The sequence below is a fragment of the Mus caroli genome, chromosome 10 (genome assembly GCF_900094665.2).
Source record: "Mus caroli chromosome 10, CAROLI_EIJ_v1.1, whole genome shotgun sequence".
Taxonomy (NCBI): Eukaryota; Metazoa; Chordata; class Mammalia; order Rodentia; family Muridae; genus Mus; species Mus caroli.
Window position 1 is genome coordinate 43,585,452 of NC_034579.1, and position 23,564 is coordinate 43,609,015.

The following is a 23,564-nucleotide window of genomic DNA, read 5'->3' on the forward strand; positions in this document are numbered from 1 at the left end:
GGTTAGGGGGATACCCAGGGGACACAACCCTCTCAGAGGAAAAGAGGAGGGAAGATGGAGTGATTTGGGGAGGATGTGATGCTGTGTATAGAGAGCAGGATGTAAAGTGGAAAAAAGGGGGACATCTAAGTCACACACAATATGTCAATGTAACTGTGTGTCTTTATGTTTAGTAACACATTTTTCCTTTTAATGAAATTTGGTGCACTGAAGTATGGTACATTTATGTTTATGTCGGTATTATCTTCTGGGTAAACTGTTTGAGTAGAATGGCATTCCCTTCTTTATCTCTTCTCATTAGATTTACTTTGAAGTCTACTCTGTCACATATCTAGTCATATCTGCTTTAATTCTGGACTTCGGTTGTAGTTGCAGTATTTTCTCCTTCCTTTAACTCTAAGATCTTACTTATTTTAAAACTGAAGACACTTCTTATGGAAAAAATGAAAGATATACTTCATTCAGTCTATTAATTTTAGGTACATAATTGAGGCCATTAATATTTAAAATATCTATTGAAATGTGTGTGTTGATTGTACTCATGTTATTAATATTCAGTCTTGTTTTATGTTCTAATTGTACTTTGACTTTGTCTTTATTACTTCAGTATCTTATTTGAACATTCCTCTCACTTAAAATATTGGCCTTGTATTATAAATTATAATTCTATAAATTAAAAGAGAAACATTGAGAAAAAAATAAATTGAGCAATGTATTACAATTCAGATTCATATTGTACAAATAAATAGCTCTTCTAGATACCACAGAGAGAGGGGGAAGGGAGGAAGTGAGAGAAAGAGAGATACAGAGATACAGAAAGAGATCACAGACGAACGTCTATTCAAAATACCCTAAAATAAAATGAAATATCTTTTAATAAACATGATCAAGGAAATGAAGGACATTTGCAAGGAAACTTTAATCTCATGACAAAGGAAATGTAGATAAGCATTAGATAATGGAAAGACATCACAATTTAATGAAAACTATTTATAAAATTTATCAAAGTGGCAACTTACTGATGAATATTTATAAATTCAATGTATTCCAATCAAATCTTCATCCCATTCTTTAAAGTAATAGAAAGAAATTCAAAATTCATATAGAATGACAAGTGACACGGCATAGCTAAAATATTCCTAAACAAAAAGACCAAAGCAGAATTGGTACTTCAGATCACAAGATACATAGAATTGTTGGGAGCCAAAACTAAATTCTTTATAATAATCCAAGTGAAAAAGATGACTACCAAGTCTTAATATATAAAGTTGGACCTCCTCCCCAGGCTGACTAAGTCCAGATGAAGGTTACCAACGGACTGTTTCAGAATTATGACAAGATGATTCCAGACCTGATTGACACAAACAGCAGATGTCATATCCACAAGATGTACTTTTAGATAGCATACCTCCCGTTGTAGTCACTGAGGAAAATTACCACTGCTCCCCACTGCCCTTCTGCGTAAGGGTTATTTCCTCTTTGATCTTTTTGTATAAAAACTACAAGTTTTGCTGAATACAAGACCTTGACAAGATTCAGATTGACTCCGTGTCTTTTCTGTGTTTGGCCTCCTTTCTCTCTCACCCCACATTTGGTTTCAGGAGCAGTCCCCTCAAGACCCATGAATAACTGTATGTGCTGGACGGGTCGTAGAATATTTAGCTATAGAGACAGAAACAATATAGTACTGAATTATAGCAAAAATGTATAAAACAAATGGAAAAAAAAACTAAACCACAAGAACATTCCTCTTGAGTCATTAAGAATTTGACAAAGATGACAAACATACATTGGAGAATAGAAGCATATTAAACAAATTCCAATGGAAAAAAAAAATGGATCCATCTAAAACACTTTGCATTAGCTAATTCTAAATCACAACTAAAAGGCAAAATCTGAAATTGGAAAAACAAAACAAAACAACAACCAAAAAAAAACATAGGTAGTACCTTATATAATACCCCCCAAAAAGTTGTAGAAAATAGAATAAGACTCCATTTCCATATCATTAAGATAGTACATTAATAAAACCTCATTGCATTCAACTTTTTGCGCAATTAAGGCAACAATAAACAAAGCAAAGAAGACGCCCACTGAAAGGAAAAGAATCTTTACAAGTTATATATCTGCCAGAGGATTAATATCCAATAATATTAAGATTAAAAAAATTGATTCAAAGACACAAAGACCCATTTTAAAAAAAAAATCGGTTTGGGATATGAGCCAAGAGTTCTCAAATGAAGAACTAAAAATTAATATGAAATATCTCTGTAAAATATATATTGTATCTTATAATTAGGGGAATTCAAATCAAAACCAATAAGTTATTAATTACTATTAATAAATTAATATTATTATAGTTAAATATCCCTTATTAGTAAAAAATTTAAAGACATTTAACCTTAAGAAAAATTTTATATGATCTTTAAGAGTAAGCTATCTGCAGAAATGTACAAAATCTAAAAATATCAGAGAGAATTAATAGGCTACTTTAAAGCGTGCTGTGATGGGAAAATCATCCCAGACAGCTGCTAGATTGTTCTGTGACTAAGATTTCTAACGAGTAACTTTTTGAATTTCTACATTAATTTCTTTGGTATTTGAAATCCCAAATAAAATGCACTTATATTCCTTCATAATCTTGATCAAGCTCATGCTTATACTTGAAGCAAGCAAAACAACATGCTATCATGACCCATCCATTATATTATTGATGAAAATATGTAAAAAAAAAACCTTTTTCATAGAAAAATGTGATGTGCATTTAATGTTTAAAGTAACAAATACTATAATCTGCTATCTGATAATAAAATGGGAAATTTTAGTGTAAAGCATTCTAAATTATGTAGAAAGAAAATGAATAAAAATAGGTTGTAATATATTAGAACTACATACAGAAACAGTGTTATAATGTTACAGAAGCTTGAAGGATGAAGTTAAATGATGTAGCATAGCAAAGCAAACAGTTACATATCCTTAGCCCCTGTTTCTTTGAATTGCCTGCCAGTCAACCTATTGAGTAGAAATGAAAATAATGCATATGTTAGGCAAAGCTGTGACAAAATAATCTCCACACATCATTCAGTAATGAATAGCATAAACTTGTCAAAACAGAAACAAAATGTCATAATGACTATAATCTACACAATGAGTATAGTTGCAGTGTAGTTTTTAGTAGTAAAAATGTATTAATGATCTTTCTCTGAATTTAATGACTGATATGATTTATATTTATATCGTTGTGGTCCTAAACATAGATTTCCTATTACTATAGTAAATAAATTATTTGAATGAAGTATTAGGTAATTTTTATTGTGACTTTTTTCTATCCTTTATTTCTTTGAGGTGATTTTCACTTGGTGACCCATGATAATTTTTATTTAAATTTAAAGATTTCACATTAAAGGCTGATTAGCAGGGAATAAAGTTGGCTCAGCTGTTAAGAGCATTTGATGGTCTTACAAGATTCTGATTCAGATTTGCTCACTCAGCTGTGGTTAAAAACCTTCCATAATGTGAATTCCAGGGAGTATCAGGCACTCACAGAACACACTTACATACATGCAGGCAAAACACGCATATCTAGAAAATATATCTTTAAGAAAGCCACACCATCAGTTGTTTATCCAATGACAAGTAGTCAGCCTAGGATCATATACATACAGGTAACATTTTATGTGTAGAAGTTCAAACCTACAGTCAAAGCTTTCTCCCTCCATTGCCCAATCACAAGCTCTGGCCTTTTATTGAGCCTTTTAATTGGGGAGAGATTTCACATAGCACCATATTGAATACCTGAGGTTCTGCTCATTGGGGCTAACCACATCTTGAGGAACCAGTGTTTAACATTAGAATACAAACAGCATTAGACTAACCTACTATAATATGAACTGAACAGGTAGTATTTATATATTTAGGAATATGTAAGGGATATTCCTATATATAAACATATACATGTATTGGTGTATTTGTAACATGGAATAAAGAAAAGAAGGTCATAAATTTGAAATTGAACAGGGGAACATGGGAGGAGCTGCAATGACAAAAATAAATCGGAGAAATATTGTAATTATATCATCAGTTCAAAAATATTAAAACTTATGGAAATATGTTTTCTACTGGTAAATTATTAAATATACTATACATAATGGGCCCTGCTACAACATTTAGTACACCTCCAATTATTTCCACACATAGAATTTAGTTGGATTAGTCACAGTTCCATAGAACATTCTGTTTGGTCTGCCGTGCTTTGTGTTATTAGAATGTAGAACAAGAGGCTAGGAGACTTAGAAGCCAGTCATTTTCTCACCGTCTGTAGTTTATTTGACCTCATTAGATTTCTGTGTATCTTTCCTGAAAAGAAAATCTTTCCCTGCTGAAGTAGTGAAGGCAGCCCTGTGTCTAGATAGTAATGGCTTCGGGTTGTTCTGTGTGTTTACAGCTTATAGAAGAAGTCCATTTTCAACAGCACTTGCTCACATGTCTTCAAAGATGTGGAACAAAAACATTGACTATTTATATTGAAATATGAAAAGCTTCTGTAATGTTTCTTGAAATATACATAAAAGAGCTGTATATTTTAGAAGAGAAAAGGATATATGAGTGAGTAGGTGAGATAAAATGCACACAACTCAGGGACTTTTCAGAAAGGGGGCACACTGAAACTCTTGTCACTTGTTACATATGTAGCTGCTTCTAACAAATTAAATGATTTCTTTGGCCTGTGAATTCCTGTTCTTAGGTCCTTGGATAGATTTTATGAATTAAATACTTCATTAAAATGTAAAATTTATAATACTAAATATGTGTATACTGTGTTATTCAGTTTTCTGTCACTGTGACAAAATAACTGGAATCTGCTTGAATACAAAAGAATCATTTTGACTTATATTTACAGATGATGGAACCTATGGGCCTTTGGCCTCATTGCTGTAGGCTAGGTAGAACATCCTTGTGGTTCATACATAGCCAGCATTGTCATGGCTTCCAGGGATATTTCTGAGAGAATGTAGAGGAATTTGAATACAGCAATATTTGTGCTTTTGCAAGGGATAACATCCAGTGACAATTTAGGTCTCTGTAATCTGTTTGGAATGCAGACACTCCTTTAGTACACACCTTTAATAATAAACAATATAGGTAAGGTTAGTTTGTAGAAGCAGCAGACATGTTTGGAAGTGATATCTAATTGTCAGTGAGTGGAGTTCAGTCAGTTCTGTTCAGTCAGTTCCATTCAGTTCAGTTCAGTGGAGTTGAGTCAGTTGGTTGGGAGTCAGTGCAGTGACTGCAGTGCAATGGAGTTAAGTTCATTTGTGAGGTTATGCAATTCAGTGAAGGTCAGCAGAGGCAGTTGAAGCCAGAGAATAAGAAGGAGCCAGAAGATTAGAACAAATGTTCATAGTTAGGTTAGAACAATCCAGTGAGAAGCTGAGAGAAGCCCGATTGAATCAGTCAGGTTAGAGAGGAGTTTGAGCCAGAATAGCTGAGTTGAACCTGACAACCGAGTTCAGAAAGAAAACAGTGGTTTGCAGCAGTAAACCACTTATATGACAATTCCATCTGGTTAATAAAAGTTATTTTTATGAGAGAGAAAGAGAGAGAGCGAGAGACTAAGAGAGACAGGAACAGAGACAGAGAGACAAAGAGACAGAGAAGAGAGACAAAGAGACAGAGACAGAGAGACAAATGTGACATTAAGTCATACAGAGTAGAAGAGAGACACATAGGGAGAGACAAAGACAGAGAGACACACAGAAAGAGAGGAAGGGAGAAAATGAGTTGTAGATAAGCTTTATAAGTTTTATGCCCTTAAATATTTAATTGGCTAGGTATTTGCTACTTCCGCCTATGCCTCACCTCCCACCTCTTTTTTTTAAAATTAGGTATTTTCTTCATTTACCTTTCCAATGCTATCTCAAAAGTCCCCCATATACTCCCCCCACCCACTCCCCTACCCACCCACTCCCACTTCTTGGCCCTGGCATTCCCCTGTACTGAGGCATATAAAGTTTGCAAGACCAATGGGCCTGTCTTTCCACTGATGGCCAACTAGGCCATCTTTTGATACATATGCAGCTAGAGTCAAGAGCTCTGGGGTACTGGTTAGTTCATATTGTTGTTCTGCCTATAGGGTTACAGACCCCTTTAGTTCCTTGGGTATTTTCTCTAGCTCCTCCATTGGGGGCCCTGTGATCCATCCAATAGTTGACTGTCTGCATCCATTGGGAACAAAACACCCATGGAAGGAGTTACAGAGAAAATGTTTGGAGCTGAGACGAAAGGATGGACCACCTCCCACCTCTTAAATCACTGAAATATCAATTTATAAGATTAATAATGAAATAAAAGAACTTATGATCAAATCATATTTTATGGCCCCATCCACAAAGGACAAAGACTTTAATAGACAAATCTTTGAAGATATTTCACTTAGGTATAACAACATAGAACAAAATATAATAACAATATCAGTTATAGAATTGTTTTAATCAAAATTTCTTTGAATAAATATTTAGTTTTGACAAAAATTCTCTTCAGCATGATGGTTGAGATTATACTTTCATGAGCATCTTCATGACATTTATCTTATGTTAACAGAAATTTTGAAATTTTTTCAAATTAATATTGGCTTAAATTTTTATCTCATTTTTTGGACTTTGCTTTAATTTTTTGTCTATTAGTTCATGTTTATATTTATAACTATCTTGTGGCCATAGTAGATATTGTTATTTTTTATTTTTCATTTATAAATTTAAATATCTTATAATAATTTCTATAGTAGTGGTTATTCTAATATGAATGTCTTATGATTTAGATCCTATGTGTTAATAATGTTTACTTTATCATTCCCCATATTGTTTGCTATTGACTTATATATTAGAACATTATTTGGTTGGCATATATTTTGCTGAAAATTTTATGTAAAACATATTTATAAAGTATATGTCTCTATCAATATGATTTATTATGAATAAAATATGATAAATTCAGACACATTATTGATTTTTTTATTGAGTTTTTTACTTGACCTTTGTGTTTCCTATCAATTTATTTTGGAAATCATCATAAACATCCTCAAATTATCAATATCTGAAATATAAACACAAAGACAAATTTATTGCTTATTTCAAGCAGAAGAAGCCCTGTTTAGGCAGTGTATATCTCCTGTCTCATACACATTTAGGAAATGTATGTATTTTAAGGAATTCTGAATTATAGTGACTAGAATACTTTTAGGCCTCTGAAAGGTATAAGAAGAATGTTACCATCTAATAAAAAACTACTCTGGACTAATTGTCTCACAAAGTGTATAAATTGGGAGAGTGTTTTGCTAGTCTAACTCTGATGCACAAGGCTCAATAATTGGACAATCAACAGAAACATGCTTTATAAGAAAGTGTTTTGCATAATGTATTTAAAAGCTCAAAGCCCATTTCAGATTCATATTTTTATGATGTTGGTAATGGAGTCAATATGGTTTGGAGAACATTAGGTACAGTTTTTTTTAAGGTTTAAATGAAAAATTAAATCAGAAACTAGAAATAAGTATGTTGTACGTTCCATGTTTTTCACTGACAATTTACTGTTATTTATTCCTGTGATTGGTAGTATTGTTAAGTAAAGAACTTTTTTTTTAATTTATAAGCAACAAACCTCTAGATAAATGTGTGAGGTATCATCTTAAATAAGTTAATGTGAGTGAAAAGTCACATCTATTACTGACCGTATCATTTTTTGAGTTAATATCTTGAACTATATTTTAGAAAGACAGCTGCCTAAGTTTATGCATTCATTATTCTCTGATTTCTGGTTGTAGATGTTATGCAATAAGTTGCTTGAAATTCTTTCTTCCTTGACTTCCGTCAAGATGAACTATACATTTACATTATAAACTTGGGAACAAAATAAACTATTTTGAATTTCTTTTGTTATGATGCCATTAATACAAATAAAGAAAAAAAAATTGTTGGTGAGGCTGTTGCTTTATGTCTGTGGTATCTATCTATCTCAGTCATGAAAAACCATGACCAAAAAGTAAGTTGGCAAAGGAAGGGGTTATTTTTCTTAAACTTTCCTATCATTGTTTATCCTATAAGGGAGTCACGAAAACAATACAAACACAGCAGGAACCTGTAGGCCAGAGGTCATGAAGGGATGCTGTTTATTGACTTGTTCCCATAGCTTGTTCAGTCTGTTTTCTTATATAACCCAGGACTACTATCCCAGAGCCAGATCCCTGCAATCCAGTCACCTCCTGCATCAATCATTAATTAAGAAAATGCTCTGCCTGGATCCCAGTTTTCAGGAGGCATTTTTTTTTTTCCAATGAAAGATCTCTCCTCTCCAGTGAATTTAATTTCTGCCAACTTAACTTAAAGCATGCCATGATAAGCATTTACATGTGCTTCTTAAGCTTTGAAAACTGGTTTGCCAACCAACCAAACCAGACATTATTGTGGTTACCAACAAGTGCTTGCTGACAGGAGCCTGATATAACTGTCTCCTGAGAGACTCTGACAGTGCCTGACAAATACAGAAATGGATGCTCACAACAATCCATTGGATGGAGCACAGGGTCTGCAAAAAAAGGAGCTAGAGAAAGGACCCAAGGAGCTGAAGGGGTTTGCAGCCCCATAGGAGGAACAACAAGATGAATTAACCAGTACCTCCAAAGCTCCCTGGGACTAAACCAACAATCAAAGAAAACACATGGTGGGATTCATGGTTCTAGTTGCTTATGTAGCATAGGATAGCCTAGTCAGTCATCAGTGGGAGGACAGGCCCTTGATCCTGTGAAGGTTATATGCCCAGTATAGGGAAATGCTAGAGCCAGGGAACAGGAGTGGGTGAGTTGTTGAGTAGGGGTGGGAGGGAGGAAGGGTAGGGGGATTTTTTTGGAGGGGAGACTAGGAAAGGGGATAACATTTGAATTGTAAATAAAGAAAATAACTAATAAAAATACCAAAAAATATTTAAGCAAAAAGAAAAAAAGGGAAACTGGTTTATGGGTGAAATTTAAATAAGTATTTGGAATTTTGAGTTAGAAACAAGGACTCTGGAAGAAGAGGGATAGTGACCCTTCAGTTTGTATACAAATTTAGCACTCTTCTACCTCTATCCTCATAACCTACATGGAAATGATTTGAAAATAATGGATTAACCTGTCAACACACAAGAAAATTAAGAGTAGTCAAAGCATCTATAATTGATAAATAAATCAGTACCCTTAAAGAAAATTCCCAGTGCTATACCTGGATAATACAAAAGCTTTTCTAAGTGGAAGGTGAAATTTCACCAACCACAGGCTCCATCTGAAAGGTTTCAAATGCATTTGAGAAAAGAAAGCCTAAAGTAAAAGGGTTCACTGTTTCTCAAAAATAATGGCCTAGGAAGAAGTTTCATCAAGATAAGCTCATAGAAGCTGATTTAGCTGTGGATCAAGGTGAACAGTCTACTACTTGGGAGCTGATGTTGGCAATAATGTCCATGTGATATTGTTTTTAGAGGTAGCAAAACAGAAGACACGGCAGGTCTGTTCCATGATTTCAGAGATTTGCTGAAGCCATCCAAGACCCTGAAAAATTCCTCAAAGAGGTTTCTGTGTGACCTAATTACAGAAGTGTCAGTAGCAAATGGAAACCAGAAGATGTTGGAGATGGCAGAGCTATAGGTGCTTACTGAAGAAAGCTAAATGCATGTAGCAGATCTGACTGAATATAAAAGTCTGTATATCAGTCTGAATAGATAGAAATGGAAGGCTAACTAATAGATTACAGAGGCAGTTGATCGCAGTATGAACCAAAGATAATGGACACTGAAGTACAGGGTGGGGTATTATTCCTGCTGGATTTTGATAATACTTAGGTTGAGTCAGTATTAGCCATGCCCCTCTTTTCCCTTTTTGAGAAAGAATGTCTACTCACTGCCATTTTATGTTAGCTGTATTTAATATTTTTGGAATTAATAAGAGTTTAGTAAAGAGACTGAAAAGCTTTTTAAGTATTAAGACTCTTAAATCCTATTGAATTTTTGATTCTTCACTGATGACATATGTCATCATATTATCTTCATGAGCCCACAGGAATATTAAAATATTTAAGCTTAAAAGTGGTGCTGCATATCAAGAAAAAAGGGGCTAATTTATAAGGACATACATTATATCAACAAGAAAAGAATTTAGTAAAAATATAGAAAAATGTATGTTTGAAAAATATAGAAAGAAGTATTTTCCTATGGTGATATGTTATGACATATCATTTCAAGAAATTTCTACATGCTTATATTCATGTAATTTATTTATGCATGCATGTATGCATACAATTCTTATTTCTTATTGATACTGTGCAGAAAATATTGAAATCCAGTACATTTTCTTTACAGTCTTCTTGACTTCAAATTTATCCACTTAACAATATTTATTTTGTCTCAATAATAGATTTTTTCAATAATAGATTTATATATATATGAATACAGACACACACACACACACATATATATATGTATGTGTGTGTGTGTGTGTGTGTGTGTATGTGTATGTGTATGTATATAAGGAGAGAGAGACAGAGACAGTGACATAGACAGAGAGAGAAAGAGAAAGGGAGGATAAATGTTGAGAAGAGACAGAAAGCAAGAATAAGGAGAATGCAGAGCTAAACAAGGAAAGATACTTTAATAGACATATTCATAAGTTACTCATTCATTACTGGGGCGGTAAGTGCTAAAATGAAAAAGGCAATACTGTTCTTTTGGGGTAACAGTGTCATTGAGAAAGGTATTTTAATTTTAGGCATAAAGTAAATATAACCTTTAGCTAAAGAGTGTTGATAATTAATGGTAAATGCTTCTCAGAATTTGTTCAAATAAGTTGACATTAAAATATGCATTTAAATTTCTGAAAAGCAGCTTTTGTGAACACATTATAAGGGAGGAAATTTGGGGGTAAATTATAGTGTTGGGGTCCAAGAATCATTACCCAACCCACTTGAACATTGATCTCAGTCACACTGGATGATTTATTGTATACACAGCCTTCTGAGCAGCAACAAGCATTTCTAAGGGCAGGCTTATAAAGTACAGGTAGTCTAGCCCCATGGTCCCCTCTGACTCAAGATACTTTACCTAGATAGACAGAACAATTCTAACCGACTTTTATTCAGATTAATCCTAAGTGAAGCTTATAATTGTGGAATTTCTGAAGATTAACAAATCTGAGAACATCTTAGGGGATTTGATTAGTATGACCCTATTCTATGTCAAATTGTTTTTCTGTGTCAATGACTAGTGGCATATTGCAGAAACAATGTGAAATAGCTGGCATGTATGGAAAAAAATGACTACAACTATGCTGAGGAGGGGGTGATGGTGGTAGCAAGCCTAGCCAACAGATAGTAGAAATATTTAGATTTAGCTTATGAATGTGATAATTTATATAGGGATTGGTTCCATGAGGTGTAAACTTAAAACTACTACATGATGAGTTTGTCAGAAAGAAGCAAGAAACTCAGAAGACAATTTGAATAGTTATTAGAAGGAAAACATACTTTCTTTGATGGTATGGCCCAGAAATCCTGAGAAAGTATCATGACACAGATACATTGGGAAGGACTGTTTTATAGGAATTAGAGATCAATTGCATGTGAAGAAAATGTGTTATTTAGAGAAAGCCCAAATTCCTGAGTAGATTTTTGCAGAAAACAACTTCAAGTTACAATTACAGCTTCAAGTAAGATGTGATAATTATTTCACTATTACGGTTTATCTACAAGAGAATAATCCCGTAAATCTACTCAAAATCTTTCTCTTTTTCCCACCTTTAAAAGAAAATCAAGATAATAGTTTTAACCATTTATTTGAAGTGATTTTTGAAGCAATCTGATATTAAGAAATGAATGGGTCCTGTGAAAGCTTATGCCCCAGTATAGGTAAATGCCAGGATCAGGAATGGGAGTGGGTTGGTTGGAGACTAGTGGGAGAAGGAAGAGGATAGGGGAATTTTGGAGGGAAAAGTAGAAAAGGGGATACCATTGAAATGTAAATAAAGAAAATATCTAATAAAATATTTTTAAAAAGAAATGAATAACCTCACAAATTACTTTTGTTTCAAAATAGAATCTTTAAAAATCTAGAGTAAAGCTTTCAGAATGTGTATTCTAACTCTAGTACTAATCATTCATGGGAAGGCTCTAGGAATAAAATACTATTCAGCTCTATGAAAACAAAGTCTGTTCTCACTTCTGTCATGCAAAAATCTCTTTAGAGATCCACAGTGTGAAATATAAAGCCTAATAAACCTTTAAATATTTTTAATTCAGAAATATTAAATTACCCTTCTATACTCACAATTGTTGAAGTAAACATTGAGTTTTCAAATACTTAAACTACTAAAGATTTTACTTAGTAAATGATACTTCAGTATTGTATGTATTCTTAGATATCTTTAAAGCTTCAACAACATTCAGGGTTTTTTTCTAATAAGGAATCTGAGATCAGATTTCATAAAAAATATAGTTGTCATTCTTTGTAATCAATATCAAAGGAATTATTTGATAATTTTTGGTTCATTCAGAAGGCTCATCTTGGGCTTTTACTTATTCATCAACTGTTTAGCTCATTTTTTTTAAGTTAAAATTTTTTTCCAGTCTTTTTCCCAACAAACACCATGCCTTTCTTGATGCCTATATTATCCATGATTGCATTAAACAATACAGAATCTCATCATTGTTTGTTGACTTTCATTGTTAAGATTTAAATCTAAAAAACAGCAACAAATTCAGCACTTTACTGTTGATCAATTAAGTAGTATTATATTAGGCAAGTTTAAGCACAACATTTTAGAGACAAACTCATAATGTAACAAGATAAAAGGTAAGAATAGTTCTAAACATGTTATATTTTACATTAGTAATGACTTGAAATCAATACAGAGAGGAGGATGCAGCCCAGGAGTAGAAGAGTTACACATCACATGTCCTGTATTTTATCCTCAGCACTTTAGCAACAAAGTAAATAGCTAGACATAAAAAGCAATACAAAGATTACAATAAATTCTCTTTAGTATATTCCTTTATTTTCCCTTATTAGTAATAAGAAAAATATAAATTCTTGATGCATGTGGATCAATTTTGAGAGTAAAGGTTTAAATATGATACATACCTAATATAAAATCACATCTGTGAAATGATACTCTTCCTAAAGTTTTATAGGACAATTCAGAAATACATGTTTAGGCAGTCACCTGAACATTAGAACTATAAGGGTTCTCTTCCATGCCAGACATGACCAAACCTCTGATCAGTCGAGAGCACTTAAATGAATTTAGACAAAATCCTTAGCCCTGATAATCAAAGCAGATGGTTTCTCACAGCAAAGCTTTAGGTATAATGTCCTAAAGACATATGATGAAGAAATAAGAAAATAACCAGATAGTTTTTGTAGCTCAAACTCTGAAAGGAAAATCAAATGTCTGTCATACAATCACTAAAATTATAAAATAATTCCCCTTTTATTGTGGTTGGAATATATACATTTATTGATTTGTATCGATTACAGCTCAAGATCAAATAACAAGACATAGAATTTAGATAGACTGCTATTTCTTTCCATATTTATCTTATTAACAAGGAAGATATTATTATCTACACATTAAAACTTTATAAACATCTTACCACACATCTAAAGTACATCTCTGAACTTATTAGGGCTATGTCTTGGACTTTGAAGTTTTTGTTGTTACTCATTCAAATATTTAATAAAGTGAATTTAGTAAAGGGCAAAGAGATCTGAGAGTTAAGAACATCTGTAAATAGAAAACTTTATGTAATCCTTCACTTCCTGAATTAACTTGTGTAAAATAATAAAGTTCACTATAGCTACGTTTATGCACTAGAGAAGTAGATTTCTTACCCATTAGAGATAAGTATAAATTTTAACACCAAAGAAAATGAACATTACAGATATATAGATATAACATAGATATGTAAATGATAGCTTGATAATAGGTAGATGAACATAAAAGATGATTGATAGGTGATAGATAAACACATACATACATACATATATACATACATCAGTTTATAAAGAATATTTTAGGATAAAATCGAGTATACATGCCAAAGCCCTTAACCTAAATTTAGAAATGAACTGTACTTCAATAATGTGTTAAACTTGGTTTTTGTTTTTTTTTTTTTTTTTTTTTTTTTCAGCCTCAACGGGATTATAAAGAACATTAACTCTTGCCTTGGAGGCTAACAATCTTCTGAAACCAAGTTTAGCAAGTAAAGTAGTTGAAAAATAAATTGCTGCACATGAAACTTTTATTTCCCCTCTCTTTTTATCTTAACCATCTGTTAAAACTAGCAATATGAAATGTAGCCTATGTCAGAGGAATGATCAGTAAGCTAGAGACCTTGTTGCTGCCAGTATTGGGAAGTTTTATTCAAGTAAAAGGAGTACCCCTGGGCTATAAGGAAGCATAGGTGAGCAATTCTTTCAGAAGCCAAGACTTTATGGTATTAAATTATCTTCTGTAACTTTGAATGACTCAAAAATTCACAATTTATCAAGGTGTTGCGACCACTCTAATTCCACTGGTGATATTTTTTCTATGGTAGGAAGATTGAAAATAACTGCATAGATTGCCCTAGAGGAGAAGCGAGTAAACAGTGCTACTGAAAACACAGTCACAGAGACTGAAGAAATGAAGAAAGATTTAGGGACAGTGATATGTGGGACAGAGGGACTGAACGTGAACACAGAGTGTGAAAGAGAGAGCATGACAGCTGATGTAAAATGAAAGGATGATTTGGAGAAGGAGTAGCTACAGACTGTGAATTACAACTAAAATAATGTTATAATTCAGATGATCTGAGTTTGCAGCAAGCCTATTATTAGGAGCAGCCATTTCACATTCATTTCCAGAGTGGACACACGTATGAGTAGAAGCAGGTCATATACTCACTCTTCTCAAAATATATACTCTTCCTTTTTTTCTTGACTTTAATTTTTTTAACTTTAATATGTTTTGAGAAAGTTTAGTGAATTGAACTTCAGCAATATAGAGTACTTTCACAAAATTTTAATTGGTAAAGTAGCAAAATAGTTTACAGATTTCATGTTGTATTAAAATACATGACTAAGCTGTAAATTAAATTGATCTAAACTGTCCAGAAACCCAGAAACACACACAAGCATTCCAAGTCACAAAGTATAGTGAAATAAATTGCTTTTTAAAAATTTAGACCTATGAAACCACCAGGAATTTAATAGTATAATACAATTTTATATTATCTTATAATTATGTGTTGTCATTATTTTAAGCTTTAAGATGAATTAAATTGGTATTAAAGATACCCATATGTACATATAAGTATATATGTACTTAAAATAGGTTTGTATCCCCACAGATTTTTATGTGTATATGTATTTTCATATTAATAATGCTTTTCTGAATCAGTGAGTCTGACTTAATTCTATCATGCATTCTCTGTGACATAATTTTCTTCACGCTTTAATATCTATAAATTAATATGTACTTAATCTCACTTCGGTTTCAATATGCTCACAGTTTACTTTTCCTGTCTAAGATATAAATTTGCACTGTTTCTCAGTTGCTGCTCTTTACTTATCAAACTTACTTTTTAGCTTCAAGTTCAGTTTCTTACCATTCATCAAACATTTCAACTGATATTTGTGTTTGTCCAGAGTAAACATCTGAATATTTCATATTATTTTCTTTCATTGTCAGTTACAACAGTAATTTTTGATTATTGATTAATATACAAATTCTTCATTGTTATATACCAAGTACCAGATATCATATCAGTTTCTGACACCGCCTTAAGTAAGACACTGAAGTTCTTGTCTCACAGATTTAAATTTTATAATAGAAAAAAAAGGGGGTTGAAAATAAAAAAAAAATTCTTAATAAACAAAGGCTCAACTTATGGGTGGTGCAATCTCTGAGCTTGTGGGTTGGGTCCTATAAAAAAGTAGCTGACAATGCTATGAAGGGCAAGCTACTAAGTAGAATTCCTGTATGACCTTTATACATCAAATCCTGCTTCCAGATTCCTGGCCTGGTTGAGTTCTTATCATGACTTCTTTTAATGATGAACTACAACATGGAAGTGTGAACTAGATAAATACTTTCTGTTGAGAGTTATGCAGGAAGAAGAACAAATGGCTTGAAAACTCTTGAAATGTGGTCATCAGTTAATACACCCACAATGGGTTTGCCTAGATTGAGGCACATCCCTGAGTACTATATGTCCTGAAGACTTCATGCTATTATGAAGTTAGGTTGTTTTGCTGCCTTCACTTCCCTGTTAATCTACAAATTTTATGAAAGGGGTTTTCCAACCCCTCGTTGAGCAGTGTCTCTGGCACTCACAATAATACTGCTTGATCTCTTTCAATCATTGCTGCTGAAACGGACCAATTATCCAATCATAACCTTAGGAAAGAATGTAGAAATATAGATTGTCATCTTTGACTATCACTCTTAGAAAGTATTTGGAAAAATATAATTGTTAGTTAAGACTTGTTAAGATGTTTTTGCTGCAGGGACTCATATAGAAAATATTAGGGAAGAATTTGAAGTTCAGTTGTAATAACTAAGCCAGGAACTAGTAATTTCTCAAAAGACATTTTCTCTTCTTTAATGACCCTAGCATGTGTGGGCTTGGCAAAAACTAAACAGTACAAGGAATTTGCAACTTTTGTGGTTTTCAGAAAGGGGCATGTTTTTCATATGTAGCTTTTATGTTATATCTAATGTGTATGACTTGTATTTATGCTTTGTGCACTATTGTATGATGGAGCACTTACACTTTTCATTGACTCAATTCCAGTTTCAAACTTCCTCCAAAAGATATCACTAATGTCTTTTAAGTTTCTAGCATTTTGTAGTTAGGACACATTTGATTAAACAAAGTGCCTTTCACATTGCATATGATTTTTAGTACAATTTTTTACATCCAGTCTTATTCTTTTAAAATATAGATATCAAATGTTGGGAATCTGAAACTATGACTTTATGAATTTATGACTAAAATAAAACTGTTGCTTTTTAAAAGAACATGAATTCCTAGTACACACCTCAAGGTATTTATAACCTCCTGGAGACCCACCCGCCCCCCAGGTCCAAGGAAAATGATACCTTCTTCAACACTCCAAAAAGAACCACAAGTAAATGACTATCACTTTCAGTGACACACACACCTAAATATTAATTAAAATAACTACTAAAGTAATTATCAAATTTCTCTTTATTGTAATAAGGTGGAAAAATACTATGATGGTTTGAATGAAAAATTACAACACCATAGACATATATGTTTGAATCTTTGTTTCCCAAAGCAATTTGAGAAAGATTACACTGTTTAAGAGATCTGGTCTTACTGTCAATAATACAGAAAGGCCACCAACAGATTGGGAAAGGATCTTTTCCAATCCTAAATCCGGTATGGGACTAATATCCAATATATACAAAGAACTCAAGAAGATGGATTCCAGAAAATCAAATAAATCCATTAAAAAGTGGGGTACAAAGCCAAATAAAGAATTCAACAATTGAGGAATACCAAATGGCTGAGAAGCACCTAAAAAACTATTCAACATCCTTAAGCATCAGGGAAATGCAAATCAAAACAACCCTGAGATTCCATGTCACACCTGTCAGAATGGCTGAGATCAAAAACTCAAGTTACTGCAGATGCTGGCGAGGATGTGGTGAAAGAGGAAAACTTCTCCATTGCTGGTGGGATTGGAAACTGGTACAACCAACCAATCTGGAATCAGTCTGGTGATTCCTCAGAAAACTGAACATAGTACTACTGTAAGATCCAGCAATACCACTCCTGAGCATATTCCCAGAAGATCTTCCAATTTTTAATAAGGACACATGCTTCACTATGTTCATATCAGCCTTATTTATAATAGCCAGATGCTGAAATGAACCCAGATGTCTCTCAACAGAGGAGTGGATACAGAAAATGTGGTACATTTACAAAATGGAGTACTACTCAGCTATTAAAAACAATAAATTTATAAAATTCCTAGGCAAATGGAAGGATCTGTAGGATATAATCCTGAGTGACGTAACTCAATCACAAAAGAACACATGATATGCACTCACTGATAAGTGGATATTAGCCCAGAAACTTAGAACATCTTACAAAAGACATGAAACTCAAGTATAAGGAAGACCAAAGTATGGATGCTTCATTCCTCCTTAGAATGAGAAACAAAATGCCCATGGAGGAAGTAACAGAGATAAAGTTTGGAGCTCAGACAGAAAGAAGGACCATCCAGAGACTGCCCTACACTGGGATCCATCCCATAAACAGCCACCAAACCCAGACACTATTGCATATGCCAGCAAGATTTTGCTGACAGGACCCTGATATAGCAGTCTATTGTGAGGCTATGCCAGTGCTTGGCAAATACAGAAGTGGATGCTCACAGCCATCTATTGGATGGAACACAGGGTAACTAATGAAGGATCTAGAGAAAGTACTGAAGGAGCTGAAGGAGTCTGCAACCCTGTAGAAGGAAAAACAATATGAACTAACTAGTACCCTCAGAGCTCTTGTCTCTAGCTGCATATGTAGCAGAAGATGGCCTAGTCGGCCAGCATTGGGAAGAGAGGCCCTTGGTCTTTTGAAGATTATACTCCTGAGTACAGGAGAATGCCAGGGCCAGGAAGCAGGAGAGGGTGGGATGGGGAGTAGGGCTGGGGAAGGGTACAGGGGACTTTCAGGATAGCATTTGAAATGTAAACAAAGAAAATCTCTTAAAAAAAAAAAAAACAAAAAACTGACAATCTGACAATGGCCCTGCCTTTACCAGTGCCCATTTCAAAACCTTCTACTCACAATGGAAAATTGTCCATCACAAAGTAATTCCTAAAGGCCCTCAAATGCCAAGGGATAATAGAACACACCATACCCTAAAAGCCACTTATAAAACAAAAGGCAAATGTATACCTCCTAATATACAGTTGATGATGACTATAAGTACCCTAAACAACTACCCTAAAAGTCCCAAACACCGTCCTTTCTCCCTCCATTGGCACATACCAGGATTAGCTTCTTTCAGCCTAGTATTATAGCTTGATTCTTTTGATGGATTTTGGAAGGGACTATGTCCCTCCTTACAACGGGAATAGATGCTATTTTTCTTTCCACAGAATCAATGTAGGCCTATTTGGTTCCCTGTCATGAATATCCAACTTCATTCTACCAACCAAGATGATGGCCTGCTCCTGACTGTTGAATCAGGAGGCAGGTGAGACAACACTCCCAATTAACCAAAAACAAACAAACAAACAAACAAACCAAAACAAAAGGAAAAAGCCAGATCTTCTGGACAGACATCCATGACTGATGGCTACTTCCCAAGCCATGTAACGTCTATAGGATTCCTTTTCCTCGATTCTTCTGGGTGATTTTGTATTCTTCATTTTAACTCTACTGCTGCCTAGCCTCTTACTTATACTCTCAATATCCACAACTGGGGATCCTTTGCTAGGGAGACAGTACATCTAATATCTCCTTCCCATAAACACCCAACCATGTTCCCCTCAAAACTTCTGGCTCCCTCGTTCAGCCACTATTGGCTATTCTTTTTTTTTTTTTTTTTTTTTTTTTTTTTTTAAATTTTTTTTTTTTTTTTTTTTTTTTGATAATTCTCCATTTTTCTTGTGAAAATATTTTTTGATTTTTTTTTCTCTTGTATTAATTTAGTTGTCCCCATATATCCCATTTCTTATGGAATAATCCCTGTATTTAGACTAATAATTTAGTTGGTAGTATTGCCTTTCCTACCTTATTCACATTCTTAATTTGGAATACAAGGTATTCTATGTGCAGTCACTCTTCTTTGGGTATAGAGTATGGTAGTTCTTTTCTCTCTTGTTGTTTTAGGAAGGCTAGCCACTGCATGTTAATACATTTCTCAGATAAACTAAATTAGTCGGTAAAATATCTGCCTCTATGATACAATACTTCATGGAGAACTTCAAGTAGAAAAGGTAGAAANAGAAGAGGGCGCCAGATCTCGTTGCGGATGGTTGTGAGCCACCATGTGGTTGCTGGGATTTGAACTCTGGACCTTCGGAAGAGCAGTCGGATGCTCTTACCCACTGAGCCATCTCACCAGCCCCACTATTGGCTATTCTTCCCATTAACATCTGTCTTCAAGAACCCCATGGAAGTTACAAAAAATTCCTCATTTCAAAATTTCCCTTCCTCTTTGCTTTCCAGGACTCTTTTCAAGATCACATTTTATACATTCCCAAAACAACATGGCCACCAAACCAATATGTGTTAAACCCTCCCTCCTTCTTGCCACTCGGCTTCTTCCCCTCCTTAGCTGTTTATTAGATATTGAAATCCTATTCCTCCTGGCATCCTGCCACTGCAATTTTTAGAATGGCTAATAGGGAGCATACAAAAATCATAGCCAATCAGTTTCTGTCCCAATATGAAATTGTTCCCAGCATAGAGGTTGAAGGCTACTATGACACCTCTCCATTTAAATAAAATAGAGTGAGATGTTGAGAAACCCTACTAATTAATGTTGAAGTCTACCATGTCTGTGTCCCATTCCATATATATTCAATATATAACATAGGACCAGCATGCTTTCCCCTTCTCTGAACTTGTGTGGGGAACCTGACTCCCCAAACAATCTCTACCTGGGAAGGTTGAGAAGTCCTTGGCAGGTCTACCCACAAGTTAAACTTCCTCCTTCTTTATAAGAACCTGCTCAGCAAGTACATGAGATTTTTTAAATGAATTCTAAAATTAGACATTCACAGTACTTTAAATTCTACCCAGTGATTTAAAAAGTACCTTTAAAACTTGTTCCACATCTCCAAGGTTCATATATAGCCCTTGTCTACTCTGAATAAAATGTATTTCACCAGCTGTTTCACTGAGGATTGTCTACTAGTTATTTCATTGAGTATCACCAAAATTATGTAATATTAAATTACACAGAGAATGCCTTTTATGTCCATTTCCCCATTCCTGGCACCCATTCCCAGCTGTGACTGGAGTGAGAAGTCCCAACCCATTCTGGATTCTGATTCATCTTTCCAGCCTGATGTGCAGAGGAGCCTGGATACCTGAGGAAGGAAACAGAGGACACAGAACCATAGCTGGTCCCTAACATGAACACTTCTCTTTGTCTTTCTGGTATAACTTTAACATCCCCCAGGCCTTACAATCTATCTCTGCACTTTTCTCCTTTGATTTCTACACTTGTACTTCCATATTAAAATAATCCATTGTTTATCTCTCTATTCAAAGTCAAAAATGGCATTATGTTCGTAATTCTCAGATTAAAAACTGTATAAATTTTTTCTCTTTCTCCACATCCTCGCCAGCATCTTACAACCATGCTAGAAATCAGTTTGGTTGTTACTCAGAAAATTGGACATAGTACTACCCGAGGATCCACCAATACTACTCCAATACCCAGAAGGTGCTCCAACATGTAATAAAAACACATGCTCCACTATGTTCACAGCAGCCTTATTTATAATTGCCATAAGCTGAAAAGAACCCAAATGTCCCTCTACAGAGTAATGGATACAGAAAATGTGGTACAGTTACATAATAGATTATTACTCAGCTATTAAAACAATGAATTTGTGAAATTCTTAGGGAAATTGATGGATCTGGAGGACATCATGCTGAGTGAGGTAACCCAATCACAAAAGAACAGACATGGTATGCACTCACTCATAAGTGGATATTAGCCCAGAAGCTCGGAATACCCAAGATAAATGCACAAACCACATGAAGCTCAAGAAGAAGGAAGACCAAAGTGTGGATAATTCAATCCTTCCTAGAAGGGGGAACAAAACACCCATGGAAGGAGTTACAGAGCCTAAGTGTAGAGCAGAGAGTGAAGGAATGACCATCAACAGACTTCCCCAACTAGGGATCCATCCCAATATACAATTACCAAACCCAGATACTACTGTGGATGCCAACAAATGCTTGCTGACAGTAGCCTAATATAGCTGTCTCCTGAGAGGCTCTGCCAGTGCCTGACAAATACAGAAGTGGATGCTCACAGTCATCCATGGGACTGAGCTCAGAGTCCCCAATATAGGAGCTAGAGAAAGGACCCAAGGAATTGAAAGAGTTTGCAGACCCATAGGAGGAACTATAATATGAACTAACCAGTACCCCCAGAGCTCCCAGGGACTAAACCATCAACCAAAGGTACACATGGTGGGACTCATGACTCCAGCTTCAAATTTGACAGAGGATGGCCTAATCAGATTTCAACGGGAGGAGAGGCCCTTGGTCCTATGAAGGCTCTATGCCCCAGTGTAGTGGAAAGCCAGTGCTAGGATGTGGGAATGGGTGGGTTGGTGAGCAGGAAAGTGAAGAGAGCATATGGGGAGAGGGTTTTTGGAGGGGAAACCAGGAAAGGAGATTACATTTGAAATGTAAATAAAGAGAATATCTAATAAAATATGTAAATTGTATCACATGTGATATTTACATTGTCCTTATTCCTTCATTCATAGTCAGATACTTTGTTTTATTTTACATCATGGCTCTAACTGTAAATTGCAATGTTAACACTGGAAATAAACTAGATAGTTGTCTTTACATTTGATATATATACCAAGAGGTTGTATGGCTAATTTTTAATTCTACTTTTAATAAGAATATATCTCTATTTAATTTTAATATATCTCTATCTAAATTATGACAAAGATCTTATATACAATATCTATTGAAACACAAAAGCTAATTCAGTGGGGGCACTTTCTTTGGAAAGAATAATTCTCACACTCTGAACATTTCTTAGTTGCCTGTAATGCTTGTCTCCGATTGAGGACTTATGAGATTTTCCATTTGACATCTATGTTTGGGTTGGTTTGAATAATAATGGCTACCACAGTCTCATATATTTGAATGTTTAGTCACCAAAAAGTAGAACTATTTGAAATAATTATAAGGATAAATATTTGTGTATTTGTTCCAATAAGTGAGATTTTGTTGCATGAAGTGTGTCAAAGAGCTGGATTTTCAGGTATCAGAAGACCATTCAGGCCTAGTAGCTCTCTCTTCCTGCTTTCTGCAGATCATAATGTACCCCTCAACTCTTTGTTTAATACCATGCCTTCCACATCAACCTTATGCTTCTTGCCATGATGATTATGGGCTATACTTCTGAAACTATAAGTGAGCCTCCAGTTAAATGCTTTCTTTAATAAGAGTTGTATTGGTTATGGTGTGTAGCCACACATTTTTGCAACTTCCTTTTAATAAAGGTTCAAATTCTCCTCTAGCCCACCAGCAGAGGTAGTAGAAGGGACAAGTTATTAAGATATGGGGGGAGTGGACCTGTTCAGTAATCGCTCTTTGGGGGGTGACCTTAATCTTCTGGGGAAGCATTTCAGACCCGTACTGTTTTTTTGTTTGTTTGTTTGTTTGTTTGTTTTGTTTTTTTGTTTTTCGAGGCAGGGTTTCTCTGTGCAGCCTTGGCTGTCCTGGAACTCACTTTGTAGACCAGGCTGGCCTCGAACTCAGAAA